Source organism: Cricetulus griseus, chromosome 2, assembly GCF_003668045.3.
Source record: "Cricetulus griseus strain 17A/GY chromosome 2, alternate assembly CriGri-PICRH-1.0, whole genome shotgun sequence".
NCBI classification, from domain to species: domain Eukaryota; kingdom Metazoa; phylum Chordata; class Mammalia; order Rodentia; family Cricetidae; genus Cricetulus; species Cricetulus griseus.
The window spans coordinates 251,999,809-252,018,999 of NC_048595.1; the positions used below are offsets into that span (position 1 = coordinate 251,999,809).

The 19,191-nt window shown below is 37.8% G+C and overlaps 1 protein-coding gene across 5 annotated transcripts in view; it reads right to left on the reverse strand.

Annotated features, from left to right (window-relative positions):
- Nucleotides 1-19,191, reverse strand: part of Pkib (cAMP-dependent protein kinase inhibitor beta) — a 99,968-nt gene that overhangs the window by 70,080 nt on the left and 10,697 nt on the right. For all 5 annotated transcript variants that reach the window (XM_027398450.2, XM_027398448.2, XM_027398445.2 and 2 more), the window contains exon 2: nt 9,568-9,660. The gene's annotated coding sequence lies outside the window, so the exon portion shown is untranslated. The remainder of the gene's footprint in view (nt 1-9,567; nt 9,661-19,191) is intronic.

Here is a 19,191-nt window from a genome sequence, read left to right on the forward strand (position 1 = left end):
TTTGATGTGGGATCTCTAAGGATTCATTATATTCCCTCTATTGTTTTATACAGAAGCAACACAATGAGTAGAGAGACGGACAAAAAAACTTTCTGTATTTTGTCCAATGCAACTGTTTGATTATGAGACGTGGGCTTTGAGTCAGAGGATCACCATTAACCTTAGCTACATTACCTAAAGGGAAGCTCTAGATTGGTAGTTCTGAACCTGTGGATCATGACCCCTTTGGGGATGAGTGATCCTTCGGAAAACACAGATATCTGCATTATGATTCACTACAGTTATGAAGTAGCAGTGAAAATAATTTTATGGTTGGAGAGGTAACACAAAACATGAGGAACTGTATTAAAGGGTCGCAGTGTTAGGAAGCTTAAGAACCACTGCTCTAGATAAAATGTTAAAAAGCAACAGGGCGTTGGTGGTGCACACCTTTAATCCCAGCACTCGGGAGGCAGAGACAGGAGGATCTCTGTGAGTTCGAGGTCAGCCTCGTCTCCAAAGCAAGTGCCAGGAGAGGCTCCAAAGCTACACAGAGAAACCCTGTCTCGAAACAAACAAACAAACAAACAAAAAAGCAACAAGTCTCTTTAGAATCCAACATTGCTACAGACATGGTTGCTTAGCTAAATACCAGAGCCATTTGTAAGTACATCCTTTGGGGGATCATCTTGGATTTGAAAAGATCTTTCTTCAGTAACTAGCTGTTATGTAACAGAAATTGTTTGCAGCCTCTCAAGTGAGACCCAACGTTGTCTACAATGATCAAAGAGTGGGCTAGGAGAGGAACTTGGAGCTCTGACCCTACAGCTGGATTTGGAAGCAAAGAAGTGAGCTGATAAGCAACAGCAAGTTCCATTCATTTGGGTAGGGTTTGATGGGCTGTCCCTGCTTACCTAACAAATCATTTGACTAGGCAAAGGCCTGTGATTAGTTGACATTTGACTCAAAAGTAATCAGTTACACCTCAAGCTTGTTGGTTTCATTTTGCTGTGTAAAGGTTGTAGGTACAAATAAACCCTAGGCACAAGAACTCTGTTTATTTTGAGAAAGTCAATCCACCTGTTGGAGTCTCACTGTCCTACCAGGCAGTCTGATTCTCAATATGACTTGTCTGGCCTGGTTTTAAATTATTCACATTTTTCCAACTTCCCATCCACTTTAACTTGTGTCATTTCAAATAGCTTCAGTATTCATAATGTAGAGGCCCATACAGCTAGGGTATCTTGAAGGGTAGTCATCACTGCCACATTAACTAGTTTTAAAATCACTATTGAAACACACCTTTCAATTTCTGGGAAGTAGTTTCCATCCAAGAATATTTCACTGAGGTGGGAAGATCCACCCTGAAAGTGGGCAGCCTCATTGCTTGGGCCAGAGTTTCAGAATGAGTCAAAAGGCAAAAGTGGGATGAACAGCAGCAGCATCACTCTCTGCTTCTTGACTCTGAGGAGCCACCTCATGCTCCTACTACCACTACTTGAAAGGTTCAAGCATTATGCTGGCCTGTCCCGGTTACCTGGAAGAATCCACTCAGGCAGTACTCTGATCAGCCCAAGGTTCCATGGGTATTAAGTCTGCATGCAGGTGTAGAGGACCCCTTTAAAAGACAGACCCCTGCCCACTTACGTTCTCTTACTCTTACTCTCTCACCCTCCTACCTTCCTCTTCCTCTTTGATCCCTGATCTTCAATCTTACCCTCTCTCTGTCTCTCCCTCTCTTGCTCTCCCTCTCCCGCCCTGTAATAAACTGGTTAGTGTACTCTCTATGGTTCTTGTTCCATCACGCCGGTTCTATCTCACTCCTTTTAATTTTTAAACTTAAACAAAAGAACAACACTACTAAGGATGCTTTCTTCTAGCTCTTCCAGCAATAACACTCTGTCATCATGAACTCTCTTAAGAAGTAAGCAGGCGAGGGGACATGAACAGCAAACAAACACTTGCATTATGACCTAAGATCTCCAAAAAAGAACACTGAACTAGGAAGACAGAACCTGGATGATCTTATGACATGATGTAAAAAGTAGATCCTTATTCTAAATTTAAAATATGCAAATCAAAACAAAATACTGAGATAACTCCAGAAATGTATGTAAGAAAACATAAAAATTGTCAGAACAATGTACACTTCTCATGATACTTCCGTGAGATGACTAACTGTAGTGCTCTATTTAAAAAGGAGGAGTTTCAGGAAATATCACAACAAAATGTTTTCCTTCTCAGAAGTAGGGGTTGATTTCATGCTTTACTCTCTACATTGTCCCATGACACAATTCACAAAAGTTCCTTGATTGGCAATGGGCTAGTGTTACAATAAAATTAAGTTGAAAATAATTTAGGTCAAAAATTGTGCAGCACATTTAAACTTTTGAAACACTAAGGCTTAGAAATGTCACTGTAGACTCTCCATTGTTCCTTCCATGGTTGCATGGTTGACTGGAAGTTGCAGCTTATTGTTGCTGCTTAACATAGCCAGTTGTTGTAATACATATGCCATTCCAAAGAGAACTAACATTCAAATTTCAGACTACAGTTGCTAACGAATGGGTATTGCCTTCACATCATGCAATGGAAAAATCTTAAGTCAAACCATCTTAAGTTAGACACTTCCTACATAAAAACAACTAAGATTGTTAGAAACAAAAAAAGCAAGGTGAGCTCATTAAAGGCAAACTGGGGAGGGGAGAGCTGAGTGTTGAGTGGTTCATTTCCTGTAACTGGTAACCATATGTAACATCCAACACAACTCATTGAGTTAATATGCTAACAGACAATCTCTGACTGCTTTATTTGCCTTCTGTTAGAATGATCAGGGAGGAGCTCAACCACCTGAGTCCTTTTGAACTTCTCAATGACTAATGGGAATTGTTCCTGACTGATAAGCAGGAATTGATTGCAGCACAGCATCCTAACCCTAGCAAATTCAAACTCACCCAACATGCACAAGCATGCTGCCTTTGAACAGGTTGTAACACATTCATTGTCCAACCCAAGATCTATTTTGATATAACAAACAAGAGTTGACAATCTAGGTGCCTTGGCAAAATCCCAAAACTACATTTGTTCATAAACTAAGCACATACAAGAGAATGCTAACAGGATAGAACGATTTCTAATGATGTATATTTGCAAATTTAGGCTGCACAATTTATAAAGGACTTTGTTGTTAGGAATCCCAGATGGAAAGGAACTTTTACATAGTGTCACTTTCACTTTCTCGATTACTTCAGGAAGTCTAAAAGTGCTTTCCAAGATCAGATCTTATTTCTTTATTCCAATGGTACCATTTGTCAAGTGCCCACCATACCTAAACATTTTGAATTGCTTCACTAACACTCTATTAAATTCTCACTGCCAACCATCTCTAGACATATACTCTCCTTTGCTCCCACTGGTTCTTTAATACAGAAAAACTCAGAGATGTATAATTTATCTAAAGGCTAAGAGGTGGGTGACAAGGCTGGTTGGTTTTTAACTCAAAAGCAGCCTGATAGTCAGTTCTTCATGGGAACCCTTCTCATTCTCATCATCAAAATAGCACTTGAACTAATTTCTGTGGCATTTGTTAATCACTCACTGCCCCCTTCACTACCCCAGTCTCACATATAAACTCCCTGTGATAAACCATTCTTAGTGGTTCAAGCTTCTAGAACTTTCTCTAGTACCAGAAGTTATTCCCTGAATGAAATAAAAAAATGTTTTCCTCCGGTTCCATTCACTCAGAATAACTTCGTTTGCTTGTTTGTTTTTGAATACACCAAACTGATCTCTGTTTTCCCATCTTGAGTCTACTTAAGTCAACATAGGTCCCTTAGGACCCCTTCAAGAGAACCTCCTGGCACTCCTGATCTGATGCTGCCTGGGGTCTCCTTAAAGCCCTCCATCAGTTTTGCTTAGGTTCAGCATTTCTTTCCAGGCACATCACAGGAGACAATGACGCCTTCAACTCTGTGTCACCGGTGCTCACAACAGCACTAAGCACAAGACAAAGAGAATTCGGTCTCAAGAACTCCTTGCTAGACGAAGGAATGAGAAAAAATAAAAAAAAAAAAAACCTTCATATACTGTACATAGTAATTAACACCTACTTTGATGTCTAAGAATCCATGGTAAACTTGATCCTTTCTATTTTATTCTATTATAATGGAGGCTTCCCCTTTTGTTTGCTGTATATCTTGTTTTGTTCTCCATTTTTCCCTTCTGCAAAATATTACTGACAGCTTTTATTGTTGTTGTTATTGGTGGTGGTGATGGTGGCTTGTTTTGTTTTTTACACTCTTCAAACAGTGACAGTCTGGCAAGCATGAAGATTAACAAGACTTTGTTAACTTTAGACTTGTGTTTTGATTTTGTTAGTCATTTCAAACAAAATGGTGGATGGTGGTACCTCTCTCTTTTTTATTTTACTTGCCCATTAGAAAGAGAAAGGTTTGTATAGTTCTTTTGTTTATTTTGAGGCTATTCTCTCTCTCTCTCTCTCTCTCTCTCTCTCTCTCTCTGGGGTGTGTGTGTGTGTGTGTGTGTGTGTGTGTGTGTGTGTGTGTGTGTGTGTACCTAAAAGTCCTTGTAGGAAGGGTATATAAGAAGGTTGTTGGCCAAACTCTAAAACCAAAACTTTCTTGATAAAAGCTGTGTCAGACCAAAGAAAAACACTCTAGTGTTGATAGATTAAAATAATTGAAGTATCAAATTCAACTAAGAAACAATGACCACTGGAGAAAAGCGAGGAGAGACAGCTGAATATACAACATGGCATAATTTAAGCCTGCAAACAAAAGACGATACAAATGAGGGAAACGAGAAGTCCATTCAGGTGAGAGTGCTGGCAGATGGACATGAGTCAGCATGCATGTCTCCAGGGAGAACAACAGTGGCCAAGAACCATTGCTTTGCTCAGAGACATGGATCCAGAAGGATGAGAAAAATCACAGCCAAGCAGCAATTATGACAACAGGACCTCAGGCAAAAACGTGTGCCTTTGTAAATTTTTGTACTAATTGGTTGTAATAGTAGAGGCTGCCATTACTTGTATTCTTCACATAAATTAAAGCTTTTATCCATTTGTCCTTTTTACCCATAGAGGTCAGAAGACTATTTCCAGGAGTCATTTCTCTCATCCTACTGTGGCTTCCAGAGGATGAACTCAAATTCTCAGGCTTGTGTGGCAAGTGCTTTTGTGAACTAGGCCCGAAGACTTTTTGAAACATCTTTAGTGTGTGTTGATGATGATAAATTTCCCTTTCACATTTGCATTGTGAAGGAAGCATCTGAAAAAGGACAGCTACTCTAGATGGAGGTGAAATAACCATCTTTGTTGTACCATACTTCACAATAATCAGACAGGAAGCATTTCTCTTCAAGTGTTATCATTGTGCAGCTCCACTGCTATTATCTATCACATTTGAATAACCGGGGGATTTCATTTTTACTACCGATGATACATTTTCACATGTACTAAACTTGAATTAGTCAAAGATGTTGCAAATGACTGCTGAAATATGCACTGACAAGCAAGGATTATAAAAATGTCTACTTAAAATCCCCCACTCTTGTGAATACTGCAGCTCAAACTTAGTTGGTCTTTTTGATGAAAATTGCTGCGTTTCCAAGTTGTTGCTTGGATGTTCCTATAATGCTGTCAACATCACAGACCCAGCCTTTGACAATCTCCATGGTTATCTATCTATGCTGCAGAGGGTAGAAACCAACTTACCCATAAAGCCTCTGCTTCACTAAACCTTTAAACACTCATACCTTGGAATGTTAGTCAGAATTTAAGTGATTCACTAACTCTACTCTCAAAAAAAACATAAATAAATAAAAAGAAATTCATTGTTAGGGTCAGTGTTGTTTGTGTCTCTTGTTCTTTTGCATATAAGGAAGTTTGAATATGGTTAAGACTACCACTTCAGCCCTGCATTCCTCTATTAACATCGTGGCATACAATACGGCAAAGGCATTCACCAATGTGTTTCCCTTCAATTATATCTCATCATTTTCTTACTTTATCAGTCAGTATTTAGTCAATACTTGTATATTATATTAAAATGTACATTGTTCAAATCTTTAACCAGTTATTGTTTTTATGGCCATTGAATAGTCAAGACTATCAACATGAAATGTCTCTATTACATGTTACTTTCATATGCTCTTTGAGGGATTTTCAAGTCAATTTAGTTCCTCCATATTAGTTACTTTCATCTTGCTGTGATAAAATACCATGACCAGAGAAGCTTTATAAAAAAAAAAAGAAAAAAAAAGCTTATATGGGCTTACAGTTCCACAAAACACAGTGACAGGAAGAGCATGGAACAGGCAGGTATGGCAGACAGCAGGAGCAGGAGCAGGAAGCTGACTGGCCATATATCAACCACAAACGGGAAGTAAAGAACAAACTCAAACTGGGATGTGGCTATAAATCCTCAAAGCCCACTCCCCAATGATACAGTTCCTCCAGCTAGGATGCACCACCAGAAGATTCCCTAACCTCCTGCAAAGGGGGCTACCATCTAGAGAGCAAGAGTTCCAATACAGGAGCCTACGGAGACACTTCTCATTCAAACACCACTGGACCCGTACGTTTCTATTTTAGTGAAAAAGAAGTAGCTCACTGTCTTAAGTATAACTTTTTAACATGTTTTAAAACTCAGAAATGACAAGTTCTTAAATTATCCTTTCTTTTTCCAAAATTTTGTTTTTCCCAGGCCACTATTCTTCCATTTTAAAGGCAAGCTTTCCTCCAATTTTTTTTTAGGTTACAAATTAAGATATATTACATTCACAAGTCAATATGGAGAAGGTAACACTTCTGAAATTATTATTCTTATCCAGGAATGCAACATAAACATTGTTCTCTGTTCACCTTCTTTTGTGTTTCTCACTCTATTGCTACTATCTTCATTTAATTCTTATAAATTTCCTATATAGCTATCCATAGGTATTCATGCTGTCATAAATGAGATTTTATCAGATTGTCTACTTGTTGTGGAAAAATACTGATTTATACAGTTATCTTTTATTATCCCTAGTTAACTTTATTTTGATACTCTTTATTTTGTCATCTTTTCCATAATAATTACAACTTTTCAAAATTACAACTGTTAATAGACAGCAATGTATAGTAGTTAAGACTAAAAACACTTATGTTAAACCACCTGAGTACTAATTAATTCAGTTTCTCTACTTATGGTCTGTGTGAACTTGGCCAAGTTATTTAGCTTATCTGGTCCTCAGTTTTCAAGTCTGTTAAATAAAAAAGACAATTACTAGTGCCTCCTATAAGCTAAAAATTTTCAAAATTATCATAAGAAATTTAAGATAGTTCCTAACACAGATAATTATTTCTCTGTCTATTTTATCCATTAAAATTTCTAAACTGAAGTGAGGTGAAGTTCAGGTGATCAAACACGTCATTCAGCTAGCCGTTAGAGTTTTTATGATTTCTTGGGAAGATTTTCTTATATTTTAATTAACTTTTGCTGTCCGAACTTACCAAGTGGTATACATGTGTATTTTCTTAAAATAAACATTTTGAGTCTGCTAAAGAATCAAAAGTGTAGGCATTATTCTTTGGTCTATGACTATGAAATTATTTAAATAAAATTTCTAACTCTGACCACCGTCACAGTCCTACTACACATACACTCACTATATTGTTTTGTTGATTTCCAATTTCTTTAGCTAATGTTTTCCAGTTTTCTTTTTTGCTCCCTTTTTAATTTCTTTTTCAGAGGGTCATGGAGTTTAGTGTTTTGTTACAAAATGAATCTGCAAATTGTGTTATTTCCATCACAGAGTTTACTGAGCAGAGAGATAACATGTTCCTTAAGCGTGTGTATTTCAACATGGAGGTTCAATGTCTGAAGCTAGTCAGATGCTGCACTCCTTTAAAGTTAGTAGTTTAGCTTCGGCTTTCCATGCTGGTCAAGGACATAGGTTTAACAGCAGATGGAATTAGACTCTTATCCAGCTTCACCCCCCACTGACTAAATCTGTGCAGTTGGCCAGTCCGCCAGCTTTCATCACAGAAGGGAAGAAGCCCCTTCACCTCTTCCCAGAGCTGTCATGAGAATTCAGTGGATTCTGCTTCCAAGTCCTCAGCATTCAGCCCACCACACTGACCCAGTAATTGTCCTATGTATCAGTTTTAATTGTCCTCGAGAGCAAAACAAGTATTTATAACTTTGCTCACTATTATCCCCAGTATAAAGATTAGAGTGGATCCTGTAGAAATCTATGGTTTTCCCAAAATTATTTCACTAAAATCATTTTCTTCTAAAAGGTAAATTTGAATGAAGGTGCTATTCTTCATTGACAAGCTTAAAAGTTGGCATTAAAATAAAAATGTTCCAATAAGACATAGAACCCATTACCACTGTCTAAATCTTAGTGTGTGAAAAGGAAGTGTGCACACTCATCTCTGGAAACCAGGCAAATAGCCCAAGCCCCACACAGTATCTTCTGCTTGTTCCTACTCCCCTGCTCTTCTGTTCTCTTGGGAATCTGAGAGTGGGAGAACACTGGAGCCTTTTCATAGACTCAAGCCTCTGCCATGTTCTCCTCACCCATTATCTAAACTGTGATGGAGGAGCAAATTTCTCACTCCAGACGGCAGAACATAGAAGTCAGGGTGAGAGAGGTGTCAAGGCAGATTCCACTATTGTAAAATACCATTAAGATTGCTGGGGTGGTGGTGCACACCTTTAATCCCAGCACTCAGGAAGCATTGGCAAGTGGATCTCTGTGAGTTTGAGGCCAGCCTTATCTACGGATAGAACTCCAGGGCAACCAGAGCTGTTACACAGAGAAACCCTATCTTGAAAAAAAAGAGATTGCAACATGAAGGTGGCTTCAATTTTCAACATACATGTCAGGTACACGTCTTAAATGTGTGCATGTGTGTGTGTGCATGTGTGTGTGTGTGTGTGTGTGTGTGTGTGTGTGTGTGTGTGTGTGTGTTAAAGACACTGATTTACTATTCCTTAAAATGCATCAATTTGAGTTGTATGTCCACCAGTCAACACAATCAAGAGTGCTTCCTTGAAAACAGTTATGTAATCCTAACATGTGGGAGGGTGAAACCTGGGCTGAATGGTCAACACCAGCCAGGCTACATAGCAAGACTGTCTCAACCAAACAAAACATGTATATGCATCGCTTGATATGTTATCTCAGAAAAATATTTCCAAGAGTAATAATTAATATAATGAATTTCTATCCAGAGTCAAAGACTAGAATTTTAAAAGACTTTAATGGGCCATTGACCTTCACTGAGAGTAATTTAAAGAGGCACAGCTAAGAATAATAAGAAATATCAAAACATGCTCTTTCTTTATTATGCATAGGCCCCAGGAAACACCAGATGAAAATGTATATCTCAAGTATTCAATGTGTATTATCTGCTATTAATGTATCACTAAAAATAACTGACTGGACAATATTGAGTCACTTTCTAAATGAAGCCATCTCACCCTACCCTTTCTTCACTGTCCTCTGGCTTTATAACAATAAAGATATGTTCTGTGACACCCTCAACACAAGGACCAACAGGACAGAAAGTTTACCTACCTTTATCCTTCCTGCCTGAATGTGGTCTCTGTGACTTTATGGCTTCCTGCCTCCTCAGATTTATCTCGCGTGGTTTTCAGTATAACATGACCCCTGAAGGAAACAAAATAGGAAGGAAATTTGTCTCTAGTTCCTTGTCCATTATAGAAATGAATGAGTGATTTCTTGAGCAAAAGCATATCATTTAAAATGACCAGATATCTCATAATTTTTCTGTTTCTCTGAGACAAAGAGGACACATTTCTTGAGCAAGCAGCTGCCTGCCTTCATATGTGTATATAAATAACAATAATAATATGAATTTACTGTATACCAATTATCTTCTGAGCAACCTTTCTTATGCTTTGCTCTCAAATTGTGTAAAAAGAGTATACTAAATAGATAACATGAAAAACCATGTTTTTCTTCACATTTTCAAATTCCATTCCAAATTGATTCTCTAGATGAGTGGGAGCCTTTCTTAACTGTGTGATTGAAAAGGCGATATATCCCTGAAGCAGTTGTCTTTGAATCCCAATGGCAAGGAGCAAGGCCATTGTTTTCCTCAATCACGTCACACGATATTGGAATTCTTGAAGAAAAAAATCCAATAAAATCCAGCCTACACATAATGCCTCAGTGTCTACAGCTAACTGGGATAGTTTCTGAGAGCAGGCAGTCGACCTACTTGCACAACTTTTGTTTGTGTTCTTTTAGGTTTTCCACATACAATGGCCCCATTTTAAAGCTAATAATACACAAGACAACCCTATTATTTTCATTTTCATATGTATTTGGTAGTTGTAGCTGCAATGGACCTCTTGTTAAGTTAGGCCTCCTTCACTTGAGCAGTCTACGCTTGAGAACAGACATAGGATAAACCTTCTTGTCCCAGATGAAAAGGCAATGCTTTGTTTTGGTGACATTTTGTAGAGATCATCTGATCACCATTCTCCTAAACCGATGGCTGGTCTCGTCAATGCTCTTCTGCTTGTCTGTGCTATCCAATTGTAACAGTTACCACAGCAGGAGAGAACCCAGTTCTGCATTGTGTATTTAGACCAGTCCTGTCTACTCTTTTCAAATCCCAGTTGTTCCAGCCTCATGTTCTGTGAGTCACCCCTCCAACTGCATTCATTCTGTATTCACCAAACAGTTTGGCCTCTCTCCCTCAACACACATGACCTCATCTCCACCTCATGATTCCCCTCAGAGCTTCTTACAGCACTCACCAATCCCTGAGCCCTAGGACTCTCCTCCCCTAACCCGTCCTCCACAGACCCTGCACATTAATAAAGCAATCAGACTTTTCACTTGTTATGTGTGGATTACATGTGGTTATATTTAACTATGATTCTCGGGCAAGATATTGGTGTATTTGTCGCTCTTTTAAGTTTGTTTTACGCACTTTAATGATTCTTTCTCCATTGTTTTTTTTTTCATTTCCTAGAGCTTACAGGTGGGCATGAAGGGCACCACAAGGGCATTGGCATGCAGAGGCAGGACTGAGCTGAGTTGTCACTCTCAATCATCCATTTATCCAGAATTGACTTGAGGTATCATCTCTTTTGCTTCAGGTAAGTGACAGAGCCTTGATGATCCCACTTGTCTCTCTAGATTACTCTGAGATTCAAGGATGGCCCCATACAATGAGGTAGCATATGGGCAGCTGTTAATCTCCAAGAACAAGAAACAGGAAAAGCAAAGATGTGCTTCTTCTAATATGAGATATTGCCCAGGCTCCTGGGAAGGAATCTGTTCACACTTCTACATCTTGATGCTTCCTTTTATGGATGGGGCAATCTAACGAGCTTGTTTCTGCTTCGGAAGAAGACTCGTATATTCTCCCGAGTTGGGATTTCAAAATGACCCTGATGTTAAAAAGGGAGAGGACAAATACTGCAAGTTTTCACTGATGTGTGGAACCTACAAATGTGGGTCACATAGAGAGGAAAGGAGAATAGGGGTCACAAGAGGATGGGGGACACGGGGAGGGGAGATGAGATGTTACCGAGTGAGTACAAAGTCACAGTTAGAAGAGACCCTGATCTTCTACTGCACAGTAGGGTGACCATAGTTAACAATATATACCCCATATTTTTAGGAAGAAGTTTCTTTCCACAGAGAAATGACAAATATTTAAGATAATGTGCATGCTAATTACCTAAGTTTATAGCATCACACACATCAAAACATCACGCTGCATGCTATGAACGTGTGCATTTGATATATGTCATCAAGCATAAAATGAAAATAAACAAGACTCAAAAGAGAAATAAGTCTTGATTTACTGAACTTAGCATTTAATTAAAGTATCATTTAGGAAACAAGTATCAACCATTTTAAATACATTGATAGTAACACAAGAAATTAATTAAACTTTGAATAAAGAAATAGCTGGAAAGATGGACTTGGTCATTAAGAGAACTTGCTGTTCTCACAAAGGACTGGAATTCAGTTCCCATCACGCCCAGTTCCCTCATCACAACAGCCTGCAAATCCAGTTCCAGGGGATCTGGTGCAGCTTTCTGGCATCTGCATTTGAAAACACACACACACACACACACACACACACACACACACACACACACACACACACTTATTCTTTAAAAACTACAGTCTTCATCTCAATCATAGAATTTTAGGTTGACTGAAGGTGTGTGTATAGCAGGACATTCGTTAAGCTTCCAAATAAAAGGTACCAACTCACTGCATTTCTGTGTTCGGTATAATAGCTTCAGCTCAAAGAAATTTTTGGTTTAGATGAAAAGCTCACAAGAAATGTTACTAATCCACTTTTCCCTGACCTCTAATACATGGCCTTGCATGAACATTCCATCCTGCTGAGTTCAAGTCAAATTTGCTAGTGTGTCTATATGACACTGGATGAAATAAATGCTCCTGTGTTCTTGCCTTGAAATTTCTATTGCTTTATGTAATTAATCCTCAAATGAGCCATGAGAATCATAAACCAAATGAGGAAAGATAAATATATCCATGTGATAATTGATTTTTGTCAGGCTAATGGATGAAAATTGTTACTTCAGTACTAACTTTGTTCTTTGCTGTAGAATAACACACATAAATTACCATTCCAATCATCTTAATTAAACAGTTCAGTATTATGTCTATTCATATAGTTGTGCAAATGTTATCTTTCAAAACAGAACTATGCCCATTAAGCAATCATCTCCACTCATCTCTCATGGCATCCCTGGTAATCACCATTCACTTTTCTGCTTTTGACACGTATTTCTTACAAACCTATTATTTTGTGACTGGCTATTTTTCTTAGCAGGATCCTCTAGGTTTACCCTGGTGGGTAGTACAAGTCAAAATTTCTTCCTTTTTAAAGGCTGGATGATACCACAATCTACACACTATGTTTTATGTATACATTAGTGGACATGAGTTGCTTCTGCGTTTTGTGTCATGAACCATGCTGAACACTTTACACTTTATTCTATTTAATAATCACAACATACCACAATTAATGATATTCCAAACCTGGAATGATACAATCATCCCTGGGGTCATAAATAAATCCTAGAGCCATGATTAAAGCTTAGCCTTGTCCAACTCTAATATCGGATACCATGAGCCCTCATAATATTCTTGAACTTTTGATTCTGCTGCTATGTACCTTTTATACCTATATGATCTTTCCTTTGAGAATAAATGATTATTACCTTCATACTTTTCAAAGTTCTAAAATGGTTTTGGAGGGTTGACGCCAAAACTATTTAAAATCTTATTTATTTCCCCTAATTATTTTCTAGCCACTTATCCTTCATTCACATCTTGAACCAAAGAAAATACACTTCCTAATTAATGTAAAACAACAAACAACCAAACAACAACAACACACCCTCCCTCCCCCCAAAAAAAACAGAAACAAGAGTATCAGGTGCCAGCTGAACTTATTCTACAACACAGAGAGCCTTGATGGATACAAAGAAACTTGGTCAAAAGAGATTCTTAGTGAGGAGACTAGAGTTAAATCATAAACCAAGCAACTTAGTTATCCAAGTGATCTTATGTCCTTTGCTTTATTTCACATTAAAAAAAAATGAATTCAATGTAAATACTGACTTGGCTGCCCTCATAAAAAAAATACAGCACCTATGACATATTACAATGATTAAGAGTATGGGTTTTGAAGACTGATTTTTGTTTTTTAAATCTCAAATCTGTACTTTGGTCAAGTTACTAAATTTTTTTGGCTAGCCTAATTCACCTTGTATAAAATAACCTTAAGAGTCAAGTATTTTGTATATAGTTGTTTGAACAGGCCTAGTTAGTTGTCTGTCAAGAGATGAATGTAGAAAGAAAATGTGGTACTTATACTCAATAGAATATTTGTTTAGTCATAAAGAAAACTGAAATCCTGACATATGCAAGAAAATAGATGGAATTAGAAATAAGTTATACTCTCAGAAATCCAAATATCATGATTTCTCTAATACTCATATATATACACGTGTGTGTGTGTGTGTGTGTGTGTGTGTGTGTGTGTGTGTGTGTGTGTGTGTGTGAAAGTAAAAAGGAGACCATGAGAGAGAAGAAGGATACCTTAAAGTGAGTTAGGAAGAGATGAAAGAGAGGGTAACAGAATTCATGTGACATGGAAGCCAAGGAGGGGCATTTGGAAGAGGAAGCCAACTTTTTAAGAAGGAGTAGAAGGCTAAGAGCAGTAGGGGAAGGAAATGAACTAAAGCAAGGTGTAATTATGTGTGGGTGTGTAATTATGTATATCACATATAATTTCATAACATATACACACATCTGTATGAAAATGCTGTAAAAATCCTTTATGCTGTATACTACCTAAAAAATAATTTTAAAATGCCTTTTAAAAGTTTAGTCTATCACTTTAATTCACATAGAACAATTTCTAGCAATAATGTATTCTATATGTTTCATATTATCAGCATTCATGTAAGAAAAATCATGTTTCCTGCCAATTGTAAACATACATAGGACAGAAACATGTCAAGCACCTTACAAGGATAGAAAAATGTCAAGTACTTTACAAAGACATTTGATTGCCTGTGACTACTTCCATAAAGTACTGCAGTAATGCTTTAACTACATGGTCTTACACACATTATTGTGAATGGATGTGTGCTAATCAGATTTCTATATGCAAGGTTTAGGAAGAATTTTTTAATCTTAAATATTTACAAAACAATAAAAGATCTCAAATACAGAGTGCAGACTGTATTTCTGACAGAGGCTGGAATTTCCCACACTATCCATCCTGGCCTATAGGACATTTGCCTGAATGTTCAGTGAAGTGTTTGCTCAACAGAGAAACATTGACTGCAAAAATTAGAATTTAGCCCTCTTCAGAGATCTGATAGATTTCAACATTTTAAAACAACTCTTGAAGAGTAATTTATGTACTCTGTAAATATTAAAAATAAAATGAGACAATTTCCCAGCCTTTCTATTATGGAAAGAAAATTCAACAAACTATCTCAAATACTAGGAGCAAATTATGTGGCTATTGAATCAAATACTTGACTCTCCAGGACCTCTTGACCAGTTTACAATTAGCTGAATAGTTTTTCTCAAATGTAAATATTTGCTTGGTTAAATAATATTAATAGGGAACATTACATATTTCGTGTCGCACAATGAAAAAATGACATCTCATTGGCCCAGAAGACTTACCATCAAGCCTAAAGGACAGAAAGAAAAAAAAAACACACAAAGTATTTGTGTGAGAATTCCTCCTGTCACTGCTATGTGCCCTGCTCCAAGTTTATGTTTAATTCAATTTACAATTCTATAAATGGAATGTATATTCATAGTATGTAAGTTACCATCTCTGATGATAAGGTCAGACACTTACTGATAACAGCCCCATGCCTCTGAGGGAGGTTCAGACACTGCCAGGGTGCACTTAGCTCCTCCTGAGGGAAGTGAACCACACCACCACTTTCAACTCTATTGAAAATGATGTGGCATCAAGAGCCCCCTGGTTGCTCAGCGACAATCCCTTATGACTGCTCCAAAGGGACTGCTAGGCAACAGTGCTGCCTTTGCCCCAGCTGTTCCCAAGAGCACTCACACCCTGCTCAGTGGCTCTCAAGAGGGCCAGGTTCACAAGAGGCTAGGGGCACCTGGTTCTGTGACTAGTTACATAACATCTACACAGATCTGTCAGGAACTTCTCCACTGTTGCTAAATAAAAACCAGGGCAGAGTTAGTTTCCAGCCTGAAGGGTACTTTGGATGTATTCTTGATTTAAACTCTGTCTTTGGAGAGTTATAGAATCTACCAGGAAAAGTAAAGCAACTGAAGCAAACTCTGTAACAAAAGTCTGAGCAATCAAATAAATAATAAATGACCCAAACGTTATTAAGTCACATTTAATGGAGGACTTCCAAAGCTTTCAATTTCAAAGAACTTAGCCATGTACCTACTTTCATAGAAAAGTGGAGAAATACAGCAATTAAGTTGCAGAGCTCATGGAAAACTATGCCTGACATATTGAAGCTGGATAAGAGGACACACTGTTGTAATTCCAGTATTTGGAAGGCTGGGCAGATATATTGTAAAAGACCAGCTCTAAGACAGTAAGACTGTCAGGAAGAAGGAAGTAAGGGAGGAGGATAAAGAGAGAAAAGAGCAATTTTAATTTTACAAAATATTTGTACAACTCCCGGTCAGCATGGCAACTTCTAGACAAAGATTTAATTTTTACTTTTAAAGATGTTCTGTCCCAAAGTCCCCATTGTCCTAAAATTCAACAAACCTCAATTAGTCACATTTTTCCATACCTCACTCACAGCTTGAAGGCAACAACTTGGGAACAAATCTGAGCACTCTCTCCATCCACTCATGAACTCTGCCCTGTCTTCATTCCCCTTCGATGTCCCCAAACTCCTCTGCATAGGAAGAGTACGTGAAGAGGGGAATGGACCCTTAACCGTTTCACAAAAGCACAAATGAAATTTCGCTGGCCCTCCGATTCAAAGCCTTCAATAAAGGCCAAGCATATACAGCATGATACACAAGATACCTCTGAATCTATTTCCTGTCCAACTTCAAGCCATATCTGCTGCTGTTCCATACAGCACACTTCAACTGTGTTGAATGAATCACAGTTCCTCAAACACACCTTGCAATTCGTATCGCCTTAGTTTTCCCAGAACATATTCCTCTTTACCTGAGAAATGACTGGTTATCTTTTAAGATCAATGTCAACCTCCTCAGAGTAACTGCCCTGATTTCACGATTACCGATCAAGACTGATGATCATGTCCATACTTGATCCAAGTTGCTATAGCAACTTTAGCCACATTGTTTTCAAGTTGTTTACCCTCCCATTAATCTGTGCTTTTATAGAGCTCAGACCACGTCCAACTTGATCTCCTTGGGACCTGGCTTAGTCTTCAGAATTAAGGGGGTGAATGTGGTATAATGCATTGTTTATTGGAGAATGTTAATTCTAGGCAAAATTGTAAAATACACAAAGACTGGGAACCTTTTGGTGTCTTTCTATTCTTCTTTTCATTTCTTCCCTGCAGTCCTAACACAGTTCTTTGACAAATTAAGCAAGCAGCCTACCACTGAGCTGCATTACTTGCCTCTCTCTCTCTCTTACTATAATCATAATGCAACACTCAAGGGAGCAACATATTCAGGAGCCAATCACTGATATTGTCCGGCATCCCATCTCAGAAAGATAATTTTTCATTTGAATCTACGATTGGGTTTTGCTTGTTTCTATTTTGAGATGGGATTTCACGTAGCCCAAACTGGCTTCAAAGTTGTTACATGGCCAAGAATGACCTTAAATTTTATATTACTGGCTTGTATCACCACGTTTGGTTTATGCGATGATGTTCTGGATTGAACCCAAGTTGTTCTAACTGTAAAACCTCCTAAAAAGTCCTGAGTCAGCATTTACTCAATAGCTGTCTCTTTCAAAGTACCAGTTGAAAGATTAAATAGGAACATGAGGAAATAATACACAAAAGTCCACAAATCCAGCCACCAATCACAATGTCACACAGCCATTCTTCTGTACCACCTTTGGAGCTAGGGGTAGCATAAGCCTTGTTCCCATGGGCTGCTTTGTTACTGAGCATCTTAGTTCCATACCTGTACTTGTGCAACTGTCAAGCACGTTTACAGTAGGAGCAGTGTGATTATCTAACATGAACACAAATTCTGAAGGCTAGAAATCTGAGTTCTTGGCTTGCATGTGTTCACACACATGGAGAGAATTCTTAATCTATTGAGTTGATCAGTTCCATACCCTAAGGCTGTGCATCTTCAGCTGGGAAACCAGGACTGTGAGGGACTCTTGCCAGATCACTATAGTGTGAAATCACAAGTTCATAGTTAATGCTGAGTATCTACACAATATTGCTTGATAGCATATAGTTTAAAATAGTTACACACTAAAATAAAATAGATGTCATAAATTGGAATACAAAATGTACATAAATTTTAAGATGTATATGAAATTTCAAAGGAATAACAACAACAACAGAAACACCTTGCCTCTAGACTTAGTTATGCCTCTAGATTTTGGAGTCTTTAGTGAAGAAAAATAAGAAGACTTTGTCTTTGAAACTCACTCCTAGGTTATGTTAAGATGGAAATTTATTTTGTTACACATACACACACACACACACACACACACACACACACACACACACACACACACACCCTTCTGCTTCCTCCTTGGTAGAAATCTACAGTCCCCATGTTAAATACAGAAAACGATGTATCTTATATATCCCCTTATATTTGCAATTGCAGGTTATCCTTGACAATATCTTTTTAAATTTTGAGGTAAATATTTTTCTTTCTCCAGTATTAGTCCTAAATCTGCATCTACCTCATAGACCCTTATGTGTATAAAATAGGCCTTCACATTAAAATATCAGTCACAAACAGTGCAGGTGTATTAGGTGCTAGGAAGAGTGATGCCAAACAAATGTTGTGATTTCTATGATGCAAATACACTGAAAGAGCAAATAACAATAGAGAAAATAAAAGAATGAGTAAGCAGCAAAGCAAGTTTTGAGTCCAGATCTAACTAAAGCTTACTCTCTATACATGACCTTTGTTAAACAGCCACTTGATGTTATTAATCTTCTTTTAAAATGTTTTCTTTATTATGTATACAGTTATCTGCATGCATGCATGCATGCATGCACACCAGAAAGCAGCACCAGATCTCATTACAGATGGTTGTGAGCCACCATGTGGTTGCTGGGAATTGAAATCGGGTCCTCTGGAAGAGCAGCCAGTGCTCTTAAACCTCTATTTCTTTGCAGATTCTACCAAAGACCATTTCCCTCTGTCATATATGAATATAAATATTTTATATAAAATGTCCCTTCTACCATATATATATATATGATATTTCACTCTTAGATTTGTTCACATACAAACAGGTAAAATGGATCCGGGGTCACAAGACGCCATATTCATTAGCAATGGCCACGAATTGAACCACAAAATCTTCAACCTGATATTTAAATCCTTACACAACTTCCTCAATCATACTTCCACGCTTGCCTTCTCTAGGTTTTGAATATTCTTCACAGATTTTCCTTATTCTTGTCTGCATTTGTACTTTTTTTCTTGCTACCCTCTAATTCAGGGATGTCTTTTCTC